At 36.7% G+C, this 19,394-nt stretch overlaps 1 pseudogene; it reads right to left on the bottom strand.

Moving 5' to 3' along the window:
• Positions 1–12,586: 12,586 nt before the first annotated feature.
• Positions 12,587–13,391, bottom strand: LOC111140104 (annotated as a pseudogene).
• Positions 13,392–19,394: the final 6,003 nt, after the last annotated feature.

The following is a 19,394-nucleotide window of genomic DNA, read 5'->3' as shown; positions in this document are numbered from 1 at the left end:
ACGTTACTGAATCCACAAAAGTCTTTCTTTCATCGGAACCACTAACAGACTCTGGATTCTTAGCCACATTCACTGTCTCCGCATCTGCACACTTACAGGCTGGATAACGTTGATTTCTAAATAGGTCTTTGAGATAATAAAATTCTAAAACAGCTTTGACATCTTGGTGTTTTGCAAATAGTTGTCCACCTGTTGAGTCATGTCTATACCTGTGCTGCATCTTCCCGAGGGCACTCGGTTAATTCTCTGACAGGCTGCTTGCGGGGCCCACTATTCTGTTTTCATGGCTGTTTGAGGCAGGGGCTCCAAGAGGCATGCATGTCTCTGGGTCTGCCTCCATAGGGAGAACTGTTCTCTCCTAAGTCACAGTAAGTGCCAATAACTATTTTTGGTTGGCTACTTTCTGACCTAGGATCCTGATTTAGAACCAAGATACAATTTGGAATTTTCATGGGACTTTTTATTTTTCTTGAAAATTTTCTTTATGTATTTACTTAAGAGAGAGAGAAAGCATATGAGGTGGAGAAGCAGGCAGAGGGAGAGGGAGAATCAGTCTCTTCTCCTGAGCAGGGAACCCAATGTGGAGTTCTATCTGATCCCAGGACCCCAGGATCATGACTGGAGCCGAAGGCACATGCTTAACTAACTGAGCCACCCAGGGGTCCTGATTTTATTTATTTGAGAGAGACTGCATGTGTGAGCTCTTGTGTGAGCAGAGGGAGGTGCATAGGGGAAAGGAAAGGAAGAGAGAATCCCGAGATAAAGAAAGATCACCATGACAGAACAGGAACTACTTACTGACAGCAGGAGAGTGAGTCAGGGGGGCACCTCCACCCCCAGCATTTGGCAGAGACTCAAGTCAAAGGCAGGCAGAGGAGCAGGGGAAGCTTTTGGGTGGTGAAAGGGGAAGGTCAGATAACAGGTTGTTGGGGTGAGGGAGCAAGACGGGAGCTGACAGAAGAGGGCTGTTCTATGTCATAGACCATATCTGAGAAGCATATCTGTTCCCCTTCTTGGTCTCAATTTTGGGGGTGTGTGTGCTAAGTTGGAAGCAAGAACAAGAAAAGCTATCTGGGGCCGATCACTGCAGAGATGTGACTTGACTTTCCAGGAGGGCTGCTGCAGAGCTTGTGGGTCTGGCCCTCCTTGGGTTCTTGCCAGATTTAGAAAGTTCCATAGACCTTGGAATCCCTCTCCTTAGCTGTCTTCAGACAACTGAACACCTTCTATGGATAGAGAAACTGTATTCTATAACAACTATGATTAGTACTGTACATAATAATTACAGTAATGATCAATAATAATTACTATAATCTACATATTATTCAATGTATAAATATTAATATGTATGAAATTATATAATCTATATATGATGCTTATAGGACGTATATAATTATACATATTTGTAATAATTATAACATAAGTGATAAACTAAATTAAAACATAATAAAGTAATACATTAACAAAGTATTAAATAATAAAAAATTTATGATGAAAATCATTGGCTCACTGGCAGCCAGAGATGCTCCTTTTCCTCCCTTGTTCTGAGCTGGTCACAATGCTTTAGGCTGCCAGGTGTCTGATCTCCAGATAACTGAGTGTTTCTGCACATGGATTACTAGTGTTCTAGAGAATGAGCCTTGTTCTAAATTTAATATTTTATACTGAAATTGCTCAAAATGAATCATATATATAAATGTAAAAATATCTAAAACTTTTAGAAAAGATAAAGGAAAAAAATCTGTCATATTAGGTTTAGACATAATACAAAAAATAAAAATGAAACCCCAAAACTCCATGAAAGACATTGCTAAGAGATTGGAATGGTTAGCCACAGAATGGAAGAAAATATTTTTATTTCACATGCCCACAAATAACTGGTGTACAGAATATATATAAAGGAAACTCAAAATAAGAAAACAGAATCCAGTTTAAAAATTAGCAAAAGACACGAATAGCCACTTCACCAAAGATTAAGGATTAATGAAAAGGATAGTCAACATTGATAGCCACTACGGAAATGCAAAATGAAACCATGCTGAGATGCTACTACACAATTATTAGATGGCTTAAATTTGTATGTGTGTGTGTGTGTGTGTGTGTGTGTGTGTGTTTCTATGTATGTGTGTAAATGTTCACAAAGTGACAGTATGCACAGCAACTGGAACTTCCACAACCTTGCTGGCAGGAATACACAATGGTACAGCCTTTTTGGAAAAGGTTTGGTAGTTTCTAAGAATGATATATATAAACTTACTTGTGACCCAACAATCCCACTCCATCCCCCTCCCTTTTTTTTTTGGTGAGAGAGAGCACGTGTGCATGTGCTCAGGCACATGGAAGCGGGGGGAGAAGCAGAGAGAAAGGGGGAGAGAGAATCTCAAGCAGGTTCCATGTCCAGGGCAGAGTCCCACACACTCAATCTCAGGACCCTAAGATCATGACCTGAGCCAAAATCATGATATGGAGGCTTAATCGACTGAGCAACCCAGGCGCCCAGAACCTACTACTCTTTAGAGAAGCATCAAATCTAACTATCTTCTCATACAAACACAGTAGCTGGGAATGCAAGAAAAGCTGCATATAATAGAATCTTATTCCGTCTAAATGTCTATTCTTTAATTTATTTAAGTGGACCCCAAATACTTTAGCAATCAGTGAATTAGAAACATAATGGGTGGATGTTCCTGGTTGATTACAGCAAATCCCTGGACTTGCCTCAGTTTCTTTGTACCTGCTATTTGTTCTCACTCCCAAACAACCTTGACCCTGTTTCAAATCTTTTATCTGCTGTTCAACCTCAAGTAAACATCTGGTTCTATAGCTTTACTATTGCTACGGTCCTTTTACGTCTCATAATGGCTTCTGATATTATGTAGGAAACTGTAGAAATGGAAGAAAATTTAGGCCATTGACCTCCATTACACCGTCTTCTCCACATCTATATCCTGACATTTCAAAGTAGTTCACAAATAACTTGAACTATTGGATAAAAAGTTAACAAAAATGTGAGCCATGAGATTCTGGATATCAAGTGTGCTATCTTGGACAAAAAACTTTCAGAGGGTGTTAGGGAGTACTTTAACAGCCTCAAGACTCTAACTTCTCTGTGTCTTATTCGGTGGGTTCTGATGATCTAGAATGGTTGGTGCTGTCTCTTAGGCATTTATGGAATCTTCAGACTTGAAAGGTCATAACATTTAAAGAATATGATGAGTTAATATGATCAGGAGTCATAGATGCTTTTCCCAAGACTTTTACATACCAGGGTCTTCTGGCTGGCATTACATTCAAAAAAGATACACTTAGAGCCCTAAGCCTAAATATTATTTAATAGCATCTTTCAGTGCTTCTCTTTCTTTTTTCTTTTCTTTTTTCCCTTTTCTTTCTTTTCCTTCCCCCCTCCCTCCCTCCCTCCCTTTTTTGAAATAATCTTTCAACTAACATCTTCTTCGATGAATAGAAGTATTTTCTTTTTCTTTTATTTCAATTCAGTTTAGTTAACATATACTGTATTATGGGTTTCAGGGGTAGCAGTGCTACTCTTCTTGACGATGGACTACAGATGGAATGTTTTTCTTTACTTGTGGGCCTGGCTCTGGATGACCCTTACATTGGCAGCCCCAAGTCACATAAGCTCTAATATCAAGCCTCTCGATTCTCATTTTTATATTCTTTGTAGCAGATTCAATTTTATCTTTGTGCTTCTCTAGTGTTTTATTGAGGGGAGGATATCTAATCTTGCATATGCTTTTCATATGTTGATATGGAAGATGTATTTCATAATCAAAATTCACCCAGGGAGACAAGATGGATCAGTCTCTCTGCAACCACTTCCTGTTGCTGCCCAATTCCCATCACCACCCATCACAGAGATCTGTATAACTTTGGGGGCTGCCTCTACTCAGTGACTTGATTTCTGGGTTTACTATTCAGACTTGGCCTTTCTATTGGCTCAGAATGGAATACACGGACACTTCAGTCTAGGACTCCTACACCTTGGCACAGACTGCTTTATTGAGAAGTATTTAGGTGATTAAGAATTCTATAAGCAAGTGACATCTGTGACAAGGAGCACACACATGACAAAATTTCATAGATCCTACCACCACACCCAAAGCCATCACATTGCCATAGCAAGGGTCATGAGTGTAAGTTTTCCTGGTATCAAAAGGGTATAGGAGAGACTGGACGAATTCACTTTGGACTTCCTGTACTATCTAATAATCTCTTTTGGTATCAATACAAGGGTGAATTACTTGCTAGGGATGCCATAACAAAGTGCTACAAATTGCATGTCTTAGACAAAAGAAACATACTGTTTCAGAGTTTAAGCTGATAGTCTAAAATTAAGGTGTTGGCAGGATGGATTCCTTATGAGGGTTATGAAATAAGAGTCTGTTCTAGGCGTCTCTTCGTGGCTTGTCAGTAGCTGTCTTCTCCCTATGTCTCTTCATATCATCTTCCCTCTTTGTGTCTCTGTCTCTCTGTCTAAATTTCCCCTTTTTATCAGGATAATAGTTCTTTTGGATTAGGGGCCACCCTAATGGCCTCATTTTAACATAACTCTGTAAAGATCCTATTTCCAAAACAGAATCACCTTCTGAGGTGCTAGAGATTATGACTCTAACATATTTTTTGTAGAGTGTAGGGGACATAATTTAGCCTAGAACAAAGAATATGAAATAATTTAAGTGGATAGTCTCCCATATACTCACATAATTTCTGATTCCTGTGATAGAAATTGATACTACTGTTGAGTCAGATGGGTCAGTCATTTATCTCATCCCCAAATTAGGGATTGAATATGTGTTAAAATGTGCAGATAGGCTGAGAGGTATTCTCCTGATTGGCAGTCATGAAAATAGAAAAAAATATATATAATCAGATATGTAATTTGACCTTGTGTACCTGGTGTTTTACTGCATAAGTTGCTAGGCTAATAGTTGAGACCTTCTGTCGATAAAAGGGTAGAATATATTCTCAATTAGGATTATTTCTCTACCCTTCTATTTAAAAACTTTGCTACTTTATGATTCTGATGTTACAGCTACTATTTCTAGAGTTACATCTCTCTGTCTGTATACTGAAAGAGTATAGTCTAGAACCTTTAACAGCAGAAATATATATGTATAGACAGGTTAAAACATAGCCAAGCACCTGTACTATTTTTACTTTTTGTGTTACCCTGATTGTTTGATATTTTAATAAAGATAGCATTTAGAAATTAAATTTGAACTAGAAATTATACTAAAGTTGAGGTGCCTGGGTGGCTTAGTGCATTAAAGCCTCGGCCTTCGGCTCAGGTCATGATCTCAGGGTCCTGGGATCGAGCCCCGTATCGGGCTCTCTGCTCAGCGGGGAGCCTGCTTCCCAATCTCTCTCTGCCTGTCTCTCTGCCTACTTGTGATCTCTGTCAAATAAATAAATTAAATCTTTAAAAAAAAGAATCACTGCTCAGTTTTCTGAGAGTAACATCTCATATGGGTACAAATATATACATAATTACATAAATATACATATTTATGTATATATAAAAATATAACAATTTTTTCATTGATGGAAGCATGAGAATCAATGTTGCTCTTCTGTTTATGCTTCCAGTGCCATAAATGTGTGATTATTTTTACCCCACCTGATCTGAAAATTGATTTGAGATAGCCTATACAATGAAATCAGTCCAACAGTATAAAGGTAATCTAAAAACTTGTAATAAAGGAAAAGATCAGTAAAATAAATTCAATAGTATGTTTACTATGTAAAATACATGACAGTAACACATTACATTAAAGAAAGATCTAATCCAAATATTCAAGGATGATTTATCATTAGAATATCAGGCAATGTGTCACTGCACTAAAAAAAAATGTATCTTGATAGATGTCATAACATTTTTAAAAAAGATTTTATTTGATAGAGAGAGAAAAAGCACAAGCAGGGAGAGGGGCAGAGGAGAAGGAGAAGCAGACTCTTTGAGCAGGAAGCCCTACATGGGGCTCCATCCCAAGACTCCCAAATCATAGATGCTTAACCTACCGAGCCACCCACAGGCTCCGTAACAACATTTTATAAACTTCAATATTTGCAATGATTACAAACTTTTAAAACAGTAGGCATGGGGCGCCTGGGTGGCTCAGTCGGTTAAGCCGCTGCCTTCGGCTCGGGTCATGATCTCAGGGTCCTGGGATCGAGCCCCCCATCGGGCTTTCTGCTCAGCAGGGAGCCTGCTTCCTCCTCTCTCTCTGCCTGCCTCTCTGCCTGCTTGTGATCTCTGTCAAAATAAATAAATAAAATCTTTAAAAAAAAGTAAAACAGTAGGCATAAAAGGGAACTTTTTTAGCACAAGAAAACCTGCATATTTAAAGACATCATGTATGTAATGAACACATTTTAAGACATCCCATCCCTTGCCAGTTACTCTTTTGTTTAACTTGTTTCTCTGACTTTTCAGGAATTCCACATTTGGAGCTCTCTAGTTTACTTTCCAACCTTGGAACTCAGAACTCGTTGATACCATTCAACTAATAACATTCCCTGTTTTGGTCCTGTCTGCCACCTTTGGAGGCTAGAAGAGATATATACTTTCTAAGGAGATAATTAGCCATTCAAAAAACCTCCAATTTGCTAATAGGCCAACTAGAAATTTATGAAAAATTATACAATTTTAATTGATTTGAACAATTCCTTATTTGTAAACTATCTTCATGGTTTGTTTCTCAATTTGTATATGCATTTTATATTCTTGTTTTTATAAGAATATGAGTATATAGTATACATGTATGTGCACATTTTATGTGAACAGAGAAATGTCATAAATTTATGATTCTCAAACGATGTTTATGAGTACATTGTTTTTGGTTTTATTTTTAGAACACTATTAGAAATACTAGAAATACAGATTCTATTAGGAATTTCTGACAGAGAGTGTGGGTCTCTGATCAATAGATCAGACAGATCCCTATAAAATAATTTGGGGAAAGGAAGGTACAAATGGAAGAAATAAGCAGAATTTGGAGTTCTTAAGATTACAAATAATAATGTCAGTTCTTAATATATTTCTTATAAGTTGTGAAAACTAGATCACTGTGTCTCTATCATGGCTATGAATCTCAGTTCTGTTGAAAGCTTATTTTTACTCTTTGCGTTTTTTTAAATGTTGTTTTTATTTTATTTTATGTCTGTTTGTTTAGTGTTTTGATTTATTTTTCCTTTTTATTGAATGTTTTCCTTACCTTATAATTTCTAAATCAGAATCTCAAGTTATGATACTAAGCAACTGAGAATTTTAAGTCTCTACTATTCTATAGAGATACATATGACAACAGAAATATGTTTTAAATCATATTATTAAGTGAAAACAATTCTTAGTATTGTGTTCTTAGGCACAACACAGTTTAAATATCTATAGATATAGATATAGATATAGATATAGATATAGATATATATGGATATATCTATATCTATATAGATATGTATATATGTATATATCTATATCTATATCGATATCTATATACATATATATAACTCAAAGTTTTGAGTAAAAGTCATAGCAAAGGAAATCCACCAGAGTAGTTGCCTATGATGATGGGTTGATAATGGGCCTTGTAATCAGAGATAGAGAGGGAGACATAACATAAAATAAAATAATAGAGACATTGTGCATGAGTTAGTATTTGTGGTAAAGACTGAGTCATTATTCACCCACACCACCGCCTTTGTGTCTTTTAGACTTCATATGAGTTGATTGCAACTATGTAAGTGAGTTCTGAATGATGAAATGAAACACAGCACTTTCAGCCTCATCTTTACACCTTGTGCATAATCACCCCTTTGTTCTCTTTTTCTTCTGCTTGTGAATTCAGCATCACAGATGAAAAGATCTTGGATACCCGACTTCCCATGGAGAGTCTGCCTGACTCATCACACTGGACTATGACTAGGTGAGAAATAATCATTTAGACTGCTAAGCTAGTGAGATGTGGTGTCGTTAGAGTACCTAGCAATAATCACCCTTAACAGGATGATGATGGGGTACCATGAAGCATATGATTCAATAAAAGTCGTTTCTGTGGGAGAAATGTAGAAGAAAAGGGGAAAAGAAAAACAGAAGAGGAAAGGTTCCACATAACAATATTTTACAAAGCCTCCATGCAAATCAGTGTTCATACATATTATTATATAAGCAAAAGCAGAGAAGGTAATTCTTATCTAAAATATTCACAAGTTCAAGTTTTGTCCATATTAGTGTAACTGGAACCAAATATTCCTTTCTGCTATTAAAAACCAGATAACCCACATAAAAGAGTTGTTTTCAGAAATTGGAAAACACAGCATGGGAGTGAGACACATAAGGCAAGAAAAAAAAAAGAGGTTAAAGTCATGGTTATTTCATTTGCTACCTAAAAACACTTTCTGTATCATGGCACTGGGAGGAGAAATCCAATAGTAACTGTGTTGTCTTGTTGCATTGAGAAAACAGAAATTACTTTTGGTGAAGCCTGAGCCAGCTAGTCATGCAAGGCAGAATACAATAAAGGATGGAGGTAGGCAGAGGGATCCTTTTAAATTGTGGGTGCATATTAATCTGTGCACACAGAGAAGTAACCTTCATCAGGCTAAAGAGGTGAAAATTCTCAGGAGCTCTATGCTGGATAATTCAGAGATCACATGGACCTGGGAGTCATTTGGATAACTGGGATGTTCAGGAGATATACATAAAATGTTTTTTGTTGTTGTTGTTGTTGTTGTTTGTTTGTTTGTTTAGCAGAAATGAACTAACCTAGAGTAAAGGCTATTTTAGACCTTCCGTACAAAGCTTAAAAAGAAGTGTCCAACAGACCAAAGTAATCAGTTAAAATGTACATTGTCCCCAAATGTATCTATGAATGAAAACAGTCTTAGTCAAATTCCAAACAGACACCTTATAGAAACTGAAAAGTACATTCAAAATACATGCAGAAATGAAGAGAACTTAGAATAACCAAAATAATTTTGAAAAATAAGAACAACTTTGGAGATTTACACCACTTAAATTCAAGATTCATTATAAAGGTCAAAAATCATGACAGTGTAGCATTAGCATAAAGTTAAGACAGAGCTGAATGAGGGGTGCCAGTCTGGCCCAATTGGTGGAGTAAGTGACTCTTTATCTTGGGGTTGTGAGTTCAAGCCCTGTGGTGGGTATGGAGGCTACTTAAAAATTAAATCTTAAAAGGAAAAAAAAAAAAGATAAAAGTGAATGGACCAGAATAGCAAGACCAAAAATAAAACCACATACATAAAGCCAATTGGCATTTGACATAGTTACCAAGGCAGTTCGGTGGGGATAGAGATCATCTTTTCAACAAATTATGCTGAAAATAGGGGCTAACCACATACAAATAATAAAATGAATCTCAAATTTTACCTCACATCATACACAAAAACAAACTCAAAATGAGTCATAAACCTAAGTGTAAACCCCAAATTATGAAACTTCTAGGGAAAAGAAAAGGAGAAATTGATTTTCAGTCTGGCAAAGATTCCTTAAATAAAATGAAGAACACAGAGTTGGACTTCCCGTTTCTTGTCCACATATTAGAAGTTGGGAAGTTACCAATGTATTCCAAGAAGTAAAAAGGTGAAGAAACTAAAAAGTCAACAGCTCTTCTGAGATCTTTGAGAGAAGTGAGTTTACAAGCAAGACTGCTGTCCCTAGAATTGGAAAGACAGGTGAATACAGAGAATCATAGATTACTATGGCAAAAATCCACCGGCAGAAAACAGGAGCAGTACTGGGGTAGAGAAAGCTGAACTTTGACAACCTCTAGAAGCTCAGTATGGACAAGTCTAAGAGACAAAAAGTCCACGGGAACCTAGTCATAGCCCCCCCTACTCCCCACACATTGATCTCTTGAAGTTTTACCAGGTTCTCATGGGAACCATGTGCATTCTGTTTTTCACGATGTTAGCCCTGGGAAGAATTTAACCATACTCTAACCTTCTGGTCCTTTAACAGAGCCTAACTGACCTAAGAGAAGCAAAATACTCAATTCCATTCCATTGGAGCCATCCTGTCCCACCTAATAGAGTAAATTTCTGACCCTCCATAAGATTGAACAAGTACAGACAGACATTCACTGTGCTTTTGTTTATTTGCTCATTCATCCAACAAATCTTTATTGTACATCTGATGTGTGCTAGGTACTGTAGTAAATGAGGATATAGCAGCAAAGGAATACAGTTCCTGCCCTCATAAACTTGATATTCTAGTGTAGAAGAGGTGCAGCAAGTAAGTAAACAAACAAATGCACTATGTAATTTTAGGTGTTAAAATTCTCCATGAGGAAAAATCAATTAGGTTAAAAACAGTAATGCATGAAATGAACTACCAGAAAGTTTTTGCCTTTGTAAGCGAACTGTGTTCATAATGTTTGATATGCCTACTAAGGAAATGGAGGTACATAAAGGCAAAATTCCATGTGGACAGTAAAAATATAAAGTGATTAAGAAAAAAATAAAACCCTGAACTGAGTAAGTTATTGAGTTATATTGGGTTAACTATGTGATTTTGCTGTTTAGATATATTGTGACATGGTGTTGAAGTGAAATTACTCTGTTTGCATTGAAAGCAAGTTCTAGAGTGCTTTCAAAGGGCAGGTCCTCTGACCCCATGATAGACAACAACATTGAAATACAAGAAGAGATAATGCTTAAGTCAAGTACATTGGCATAGTGACAAAAATCTAAGTTCTCCTATTCCTCAGCATACACAGAGGCAAAATTTTGATGAGTCGCATGTGTGAAATTACCAGTAAGAACTTGCCAGTGATGAGATTCATTGAAAAGTTTTGTTTTTGTTCTAGAGATTTAGGAAGTTCTGCAGGTAATAAACATGAGGTCTGCTGTTTGACTGTATTGTTTAGAATTTCTTAATTAGTATCTTTTCAAGGTGTAAAGGGAAAAATGAATGAAACAAAACAATTAAAAGACCAAAATGACACCATATTGGGCAACTAATTTATTTTAGGTACCAGGTAAAGCACTTTTTTTAAAAACCAAAAGCCGTGGACATTTATTCCTCAATTTTGGTGCAAGAGTGTAAAGATGCATTTGAAAGAACCTGATGCTAGAGAGCATCAGCCACCGCCTTCAGGTTGGCCTGGTGTATAATTAGATTAGGAGAAGGAGGGGAAAAAAGGTAACTTGCCTAGTTCACATGAATGATGTTTCTGGCAAACACAGTTGTTTACAAGTTTCAAACTACACTTTACTAGAATCAAGGGAAGATTTCAAAAAGCCCCATACAGTACAATTTATAATTGGATGAACATCCTGCAATGTCAGTGCAAAGTAATTATGTAGACTCTCCAATACAAGATTGTGCTCATGTTTCCCAGGTTTGGTCAGTGTTGCTCTTTTAACAATCATGATCACAGAAGCTTAGCTTACCAAATAGCAATGCCTTTGTTTTATGTCCTATGTGCCAAGGAAATGTTACAAGGTTTTCATGAAAAGCATCTTAGTTTCATTAATAAAGCAGGTTTCTTATTAGTTTAACACTCATGTTCCTGGAATACTGTACATGTAGGTTTCATGGAAATGCTTTTAAGCCTATGCCCTTATCTTGTTCAGTAAAATTACTTTCAAGATATCCTTTTGACTATGTAAACTAGAATTGTTTCATGATTTTGCAATGCAACCAGTATAAATGAAAACATTTTGACGGGGGGAACCCACCACTAATTTCTGCTAGACAAAGTTCTTAAAATCAAAAAGCCTATTCACACAAAATTATATGTAATGACTGTAGTTATCAGTTTATTACACAGATTAATCATTCTTGAATGTACAAGCTCCAGAGGAGCAATTGGGTCTTTAAATAAATATACACAAGTATTTCCATCAAATGAGTTTTCATGCTTACATCCAGATAGACCTAAGCCGTTAAAAACACAAGAAAAATAAGAGCTATAAGAGTATTAACTGAGGAACCACATACAAACCAAAGAATGTGGAAGAGAGAAAGGGGCTGAAAGGACAAAAGTTGAAGGGTGGGGAGATGCAAAAGATGTGGGACCAAAGCCCATCACACTTTATGTACTAATAGCTCCAATCCATTTAAATGTTGACCAGTTAAACTTAGACCTGAAAATACAGGATGTGGGTAGAGTTTCATCTGGTTGGCCATAACTTTCACCTAATACGTAGGTCCTTCCGAAAAACATGAATACAGAAACAGCTTCGTGTTCTTCACCTTGCTTTTCATAACTGTTCTGAGTTTAAAGGGATTCCACCTAAAACAATCTCCTACAGGTCAGTGGAGCTTTTCTTCCCCATCCAAGCACACAGCATACCCACCACCCCTCACCTTGCCCTTATCTGAATTCAAGTCAGTAAGGAAAACTTTTAGTCTCACACCTACATTACGCCTGGAGAAGTGGCTTGTCACACACATACTTCTCTGCTAGGAGGCAATGTTGGTACAGAAGTACAGTATTTCTAGTTTGTTGTTCCAAGTATGCACAACATGCAGTACTGCCATATCAGGTAAACATGTGCACAGGGGAAGATGAGGCGTGGGCTCGTAGAAAGCAGTCGCATGGAAATCAAAAGGACTTTCTCTTTCAGAGTTCCCCTATCTTTATTTGTAGAGGTTATCCAATAATTTCTTTAATTACATCGCATACTTCTGAGTCCATTCCAGAGCTATTCTGTTGTACTTTTCTCTGTTTTGTAGATCCGAGCATTCTCAGGCACTAAAAGGGTCATCTGGATTGGGATCACACAACAGAGAACAGATGCACAAGAGTACTTTTGAAATAGTGCTGGAGACCACTATGACCGGAGAATATCAAGACCAATGCTGCCATTACTGTTAATATTTGGATGATAAATTCTTTTTGTAAACGCAACCTCAGGTGGCTTGAAGGGGTAATCTGTTGGGAAATGAATTGTCAAGAAAAATACTCCATCCTGATAGGGACTGTCATTCTTGTGGATTCTCTACAGAGCCATCCGGGGAGGCAGGTGGCGGTGGGCCCCAGGCGGGGACGGGGAAAGGGGAGGGACTGGGAACGGGCGAGGGGGAGCGAGGCCGCCTCCGTGATGGCGGGTCGGCCAGAGAAGATGGGGAGTTCGGGAGCGCGGGTCCGGCAAGACGGACTGAGGGCAGGGGCCCACTTGACTCCTGAGCCTGCCGCAGTGGTCCCCGCATCACCTGGCGGCAGCCCCTTTATGGGCTGCCCTCCAACAGGCCAGTCGCCGCTACCCACGCCGCCGCCGCTACCGCCGGGGCCAAAGCTACCTCTTCCACCTATTTTCAGCTCCCCTGCCTCAGCCACCACAGATCCCACAGAGCCTAGGCCTTGGGCTTCGCTGGCGCCATTCAGTGGAACAGCCAGAGGGACTGCCTGTTGCAAGTGGATGGAGGGATGCGCTGGCGAATGGGCGGGCAGCGCCCCCGGGGTGGTAAAGCACTTTTGTATATATTATCTCAATGCAAAGAGGAGAAAAAAAAATAATGACATACGTAGAGGTGGATTTTTGTGACTCTAAACATTTCTTCCACTTATCATTAATAAGGGATAAAGTGAAGACAAACTCTGGATATTTTTAAATAGTGTTTATTTCTGTAAGTGTGGGAGAATGGGGCCATAGGGTCTAATTCTCAGTCCCAGGGACTGTGGTTGCTTTGAAGTTCTCACAAACTTTTTCTTTTGACTGAATCATCTATTTTACTGCATAAAAACAGATTTTTATCTTGAGAAACCTGAGGTTTAAAAAAAAGATTACTGTCAGTATCAGCTGAAAGGGTGGAGAACAGAAACATTCAGTGAATTTTTGTTGTTCATTGGGACATACCTTTATCAGCATATAGCCCCCCAAGACAGACCATGGAGACTAGATCAGGTCTGGGTGTAATGTGCTGAATTTTGGTGCAGAAATGAAGGGTAAAATGTTTGTCCCCATGAGGACAGATCCATTACTGCACTTTTCAAAATGTCAAGATTACATTTGAAAAGTAGTTGCAATTTTCTCCCATTTCCTAAAGATAATTCTCTGCTTGTACTTCACACATAAAAATCTGTGACTTAATGAAAAATTTCTTAACAGTATTAGGATAATAATCCCAACCTAACATGGCTTAGAGTACAGTGTATTTTTTTCTTAATCTCTGAATTCCAGGGAATAAAAACATAGTATTGTTGGTGATTTAGCAATATTTTGTCTTTTTGACCACTTCAGTTTTGTAGGAGGTCATAGTTTGTTTTAGAAGCTTTGTCAAATAAGGAGTCACTTTTGGAAATAGTAATCCATAAAAGAAGAAAACATATTCCTATATGTTCGAGATATTTCTATATAAAACAGCCTACCTCAGATAAATTGAATCTTGCTATATAAAAAAAATGTACATTTGTGTACATTTGATATATTTTACAAAGTCCTCATTATATATGCAATAGCAGTACAGCTACACATTGCAGTATACTCTACAACTATTAAACCATCGAGGTTTATTGTAGTGCAAATGTTAAAAATACTAGTAGCTATTTGGAGTTAGCTATTACATAGCAATGTTTAATGAGATGGAATGAATGAGAAATGCACAATAAAATTCTCAAATAATTTTAAGGAAAATTAATGTCAGTTTATTAGAAATCTTAATGTAACAAATATTTTTAAAAGCCCAGGTAAGGAAATTCTGGTGGGTGGTCAGTTGTACAAAATCAATAACTAGAAGCATTCAACTAAAATTTCTGTCACCATGCTGGGGCATGAGAGGACATATGGACAAGATTTCAAAGATTTAAGTAAATTTGCAGATGTCAACAGGTAATTTGCCTTTATATTGGACAATATAAATTAGTCCATAAACCATTGATACAAAAAATTGGCACAAAAATTATGGCCTTTCCTTGCAGAAATTAAACAGTGTATCTTTGTAGGAAATACTCAAACATAAAACATCATTTAGATTCAACTAAATATAATAAATACTATAATTTCTATATGTTTAAAACAGGCATCTTCACATGGATCATCTTTTTTTCAAGATTTCATTGGTTTATTTGAGAGGGAGAGAGAGGGAGAGAGTGTGGGCACACAAGCGGGGTGGAGCAGGGTAGGGGCAGAGGGAGAAGGACAAGCCGACTCCCCACTGAGCAGGGAGCCAAATGCAGGGCTAGGTCCCAGGACCCTGAGATCCCACCTGTGCTGAAGGCAGCCACTTTAACAGACTGACCTACCCAGGCACCTCTTCATGTGGATTGTCTTAGGTCATCTTCACAATGACCTTGTGGAGCAATTATTTCAATTTTAAAGATAAGCAGATTAGACTTAGAGAGTCTAAGGAACTTGTTCAGATCTCAGCTACTTGATGGTTGATGTGAACCTTAACTGAGCTCTTCTACCCAAAATATAGTGCTTTTTCCACTACCTATGCCAACTCAAATAATTAATAGCTTTATTTGGACATCTCAATCTCTTATTTGTTCAGTAAATATCTACAAGATTTCTAGTATTTCTGATATCTCTGTGTTACATGGTGGAGATTGAAGAGTTACCTTGACTGATCTCAAGTATATTTTGTTCTTCTGTATATTGTTTAATATGTTGTTTTTCTCTGGCTGCTTTCAAAACTTTCAAATTAAGCATAAATTTGACTGTATGTGCATGGGTGCTATTTTCTTTGCATTTACTATGCTTGTGATCTAATGAGCTTGAATTTGTACATTTATGTTTTTCACCAAATTAGAGAAATAAGCCACATTTTTCATCCATTTATTCTGTCCCTTTATTTATTTATTTCCTCTCCTGGTACTACCACTGCATATATGTTAGACCATCTTCAATTGTTGCAGGTTTTCTGAGTCTGTTCATATTTTGCATTTAATTGTCTAATTTATTATTTCTCTGTCTTAAAGTTCATTTACTTTATCTTCAATATGTTGTTAATCCCATTAGGTGAAGTTTTTATTTCAGATTGTATTTTTCACTTTTTAATTTCTTTTTTATTCTTCTTTTATAGCTTCTATTCCTTTGCTGAGATCTGTCTTTTTATTCATCATCAATGTATTTCCATATCCATGAAGATAATTACAGTAGCTTCTTTAAAATCTGTTCTGATTCCAACATCTTGATCCATCTCTAGTTTTGTCTTCATTGTTTTTTTCTTTGAGTGTGGCATTTTTCTGTTTCATTGAAATTTGTGTAATTTGGATTTGTGTTCTGTGTATGAATTATACATTGCAGAGATTCTGGATTAGGTTATATACTTTCAAAGAATATTGCCTTTTTTTTTTTTTTGAGTGTTGAGTTTGACAGAACTCAAACTACGATTTTTTCCATGTGGTGCATGGCAAGTTCAGCCAAATTAGGTATAATGTGGTGTTTCTTATCTTATCTCTTTTTTTTAGAGATCCTCCCCCACCCAACTCTGCCCCCCTCTTAATTTTTTCACCTGTGTAGTTGTCCCAGACTCTGCCCTTCGTGGTTCATCAGTCTAATAAAAAAGTCTTATCACTTCCATATTGTAATTGCACAACAATGCACTAATGGTGTCTGCCCTCAGGCTCTGAGTGGTAAAACTAGGAAGCTTACCTAGGATTATTCTCTTCTAGCAAGTGTTTACTTACCTGTAACATCTGCCTGCTTCGCTCAGTCTTCAGTGTCCTTAGATAATTGTTTTTCTTTACATATTACACTGTAGTTTATGGAATCATATAACCTGTGGTGTTTGTACCTGGCTTCTTTTACTTAGCATAATGCTTTAAAATTAACTTGCAATATTGCATATATAATAGATTATTCTCTTATGTTTATATTCTTTTACTATTGAGTAGTATTTTGTTGTGTGAATATGCCACAATGTGTTAATCCACTAAGTATTTAATGAATACTTGGGTTATTTTTAGTTTGGGCTATTATGAATAAAGTTCTTTAAAAAATCAGACAGAAGATGTTGTGTGGAAATATAGTTTTATATTTTTTGAAGTTACTTGGTCATGTGTAAGTGTTACATATAACTTAAACTATCAAAAAAAATTTTTTTTCAAAAGCAATGACATTATTTTATATTCCCATCAATAATGTTTGAGATTTCCTGTAGATCCACATTTTCACTTGGTATTATCAGTCTTTTAAACTTTAATTATTCTAGGGAAGCCCGGGTGGCTCAGTTGGTTAAGCAGCTGCCTTTGGCTCACGTCATGATCCCAGGGTTCTGGGATTGAGCCCCCGGGGAACCTGTTTCTCCCTCCACCTACTTCTGCTCTCTCTCTGTCAAGTAAATAAATAAAATCATTAAAAAAAACCACTTAATCATTCTAGCAATTATATAGTATTATCTTGATTTAAATGTGCATTTTCTCTAGCAACTAATGCTGTTGAACATATTTTTATATGTTTATTTATCATCTGTATATTTTTATGTCTTTCCAATCTCCTGCCTAATTTAAATTTGGTTATTTTAATATTGTGTTGAAATGATTCTTTACATACTCTAGATACAAATCCTTTTTGTATCTATGGTTTGCAAATATTTCTCCCAAACTCTATTTAGCTTTTTATTTTCTTACCAGTATTTTTCAGAACAACAGTTTCTGATCTTGAAAGTGTTGAACTTGACAGTTTTTGAAAATACTTTGTAATTTTTTAAATTAAACTTTTATAGAGCAGTTTTAGTTCATAGCAAAATTGAGCAATGGTACAGAGATTTCCCACATCCCTCCCTCATTATATGCATTTTTCCACAAGAGAGGTATATTTGTTACAATCTCTGTACCTACACTGACACATAATTATCACCCAAACCCACCATTTACATTACTATTCTCTCTTGGGATTGCATATTCTATGATTTTGATAAAATGTATAGTATCCACCATTATACATATGTAGATATATGCATATATCCACCATTATAGTATCATACAAAATAGTTTCAGAGCCTAAAATCATCTGTGTTCTGCTTATTTATCTTTCCCTCTGCCCTCACTTATAGAAACCACTGATTTTTTTGCAGTAAACATTCTGGTGTCTGGATGGATCACAGTTTATTTGTCCATTCACCTTATGAAGGGTATCTTGGTTGCTATCAATTCCGGTAAGTTTTTCTGTAGGCATTGCTTTAAGCTTGTTTGGGGGAAATACCAAGTTCTCTAAGGTATTTATTTTAGAAATATTTAGAAATATTTTTAATATTTCTTGCAAGGCAGGTCTGCTGGCAATGAATTTCTGTAATTTTTGTTTGAGAAAGTATTCCTTCTTCACTTTTAAAATGTAATTTGTAGGGTACAAAATTATAGATTGATGGGTATTTTTTTTTAAAGATTTTATTTATTTATTTGACAGACAGAGATCACAAGTAGGCAGAGAAGCAGGCAGAGGGAGAGGAGGAAGCAGGCTCCCAGCTGAGCAGAGAGCCCGATGCAGGGCTCGATCCCAGGACCTTGAGATCATGACCTGAGCCGAAGGCAGAGGCTTTAACCCACTGAGCCACCCAGGCACCCCGATTGATGGGTATTTTTACCCCTCAACACTTTAAAAATTTCACTCCACTCTCTTGTTTGCATGATTTTCTGAGAAGTTGAATGTAATTCTTATCTTTGTCCCTCTATAGATTAAGATTTTTTCCCTCTGGGTTTTTTTCTGAATTTTTTCTGTATCTTTGATTTTCTGTAGTTTGAATATGATATGCCTTGATGTAGTTTTTGGTATTTATCTTGCTTTCTATTCCCATGATTTGGTATCTGGTATTAATTTGGGAAAGTTTTCCATCATTGTTTCAGATAGTTCTTCTATTCCTCTCTTTCTTCTTCTGGTATTTCCATTACTTGGATATTCTACCTCTTCTAATTATTCCACAGTCTCTGAATAGTCTGGAGTTGTTTTTTCTTTGTTTGTTTGTTGGTTGGTTGGTTGGTTTTTCAGTCTTTTCCCTTTGGTTTTCATTTTGGAAGTTTTTATTGTGATCCCTCCAACTCAGAGATTCTTTAGTCAGATGTATTAGTGTCCAGTTTCCTAATAAGCTGAAAGGCCTTCTTCATTTCTGTAGAGCAGTTTTGTTTTTTTTGTTTGTTTTTGTTGTGGTTTTATCTCTAGCATTGCTTTTTGACTCTTTCTTAGAATTTACAAATCTCTGCTTACATTGCCCATCTGTTCTTACATACTGTTTCCTTTATCCACAGAGCCCATAGCATATTAATCATAGTTGTTTTAAATTCCTGGTCTGATAATCCCAACATCTCTGCCATGTCTGGTTCTTATGCTTCCTCTGTCACTTCGAATGGTGTTTTTTGCCATTAGGTATACATTGTAATTTTTTTTTAAAAGATTTTATTTTATTTATTTGACAGAGAGAGATCACAAGTAGACAGAGAGGCAGGCAGAGAGAGAGAGAGAGAGAGAGAGAG

This window comes from Enhydra lutris, unplaced genomic scaffold (assembly GCF_002288905.1).
Source record: "Enhydra lutris kenyoni isolate GAN:26980312 unplaced genomic scaffold, ASM228890v2 scaffoldscaffold167, whole genome shotgun sequence".
Lineage (NCBI taxonomy): Eukaryota > Metazoa > Chordata > Mammalia > Carnivora > Mustelidae > Enhydra > Enhydra lutris.
This window is presented reverse-complemented; position numbering and strand designations above follow the sequence as displayed.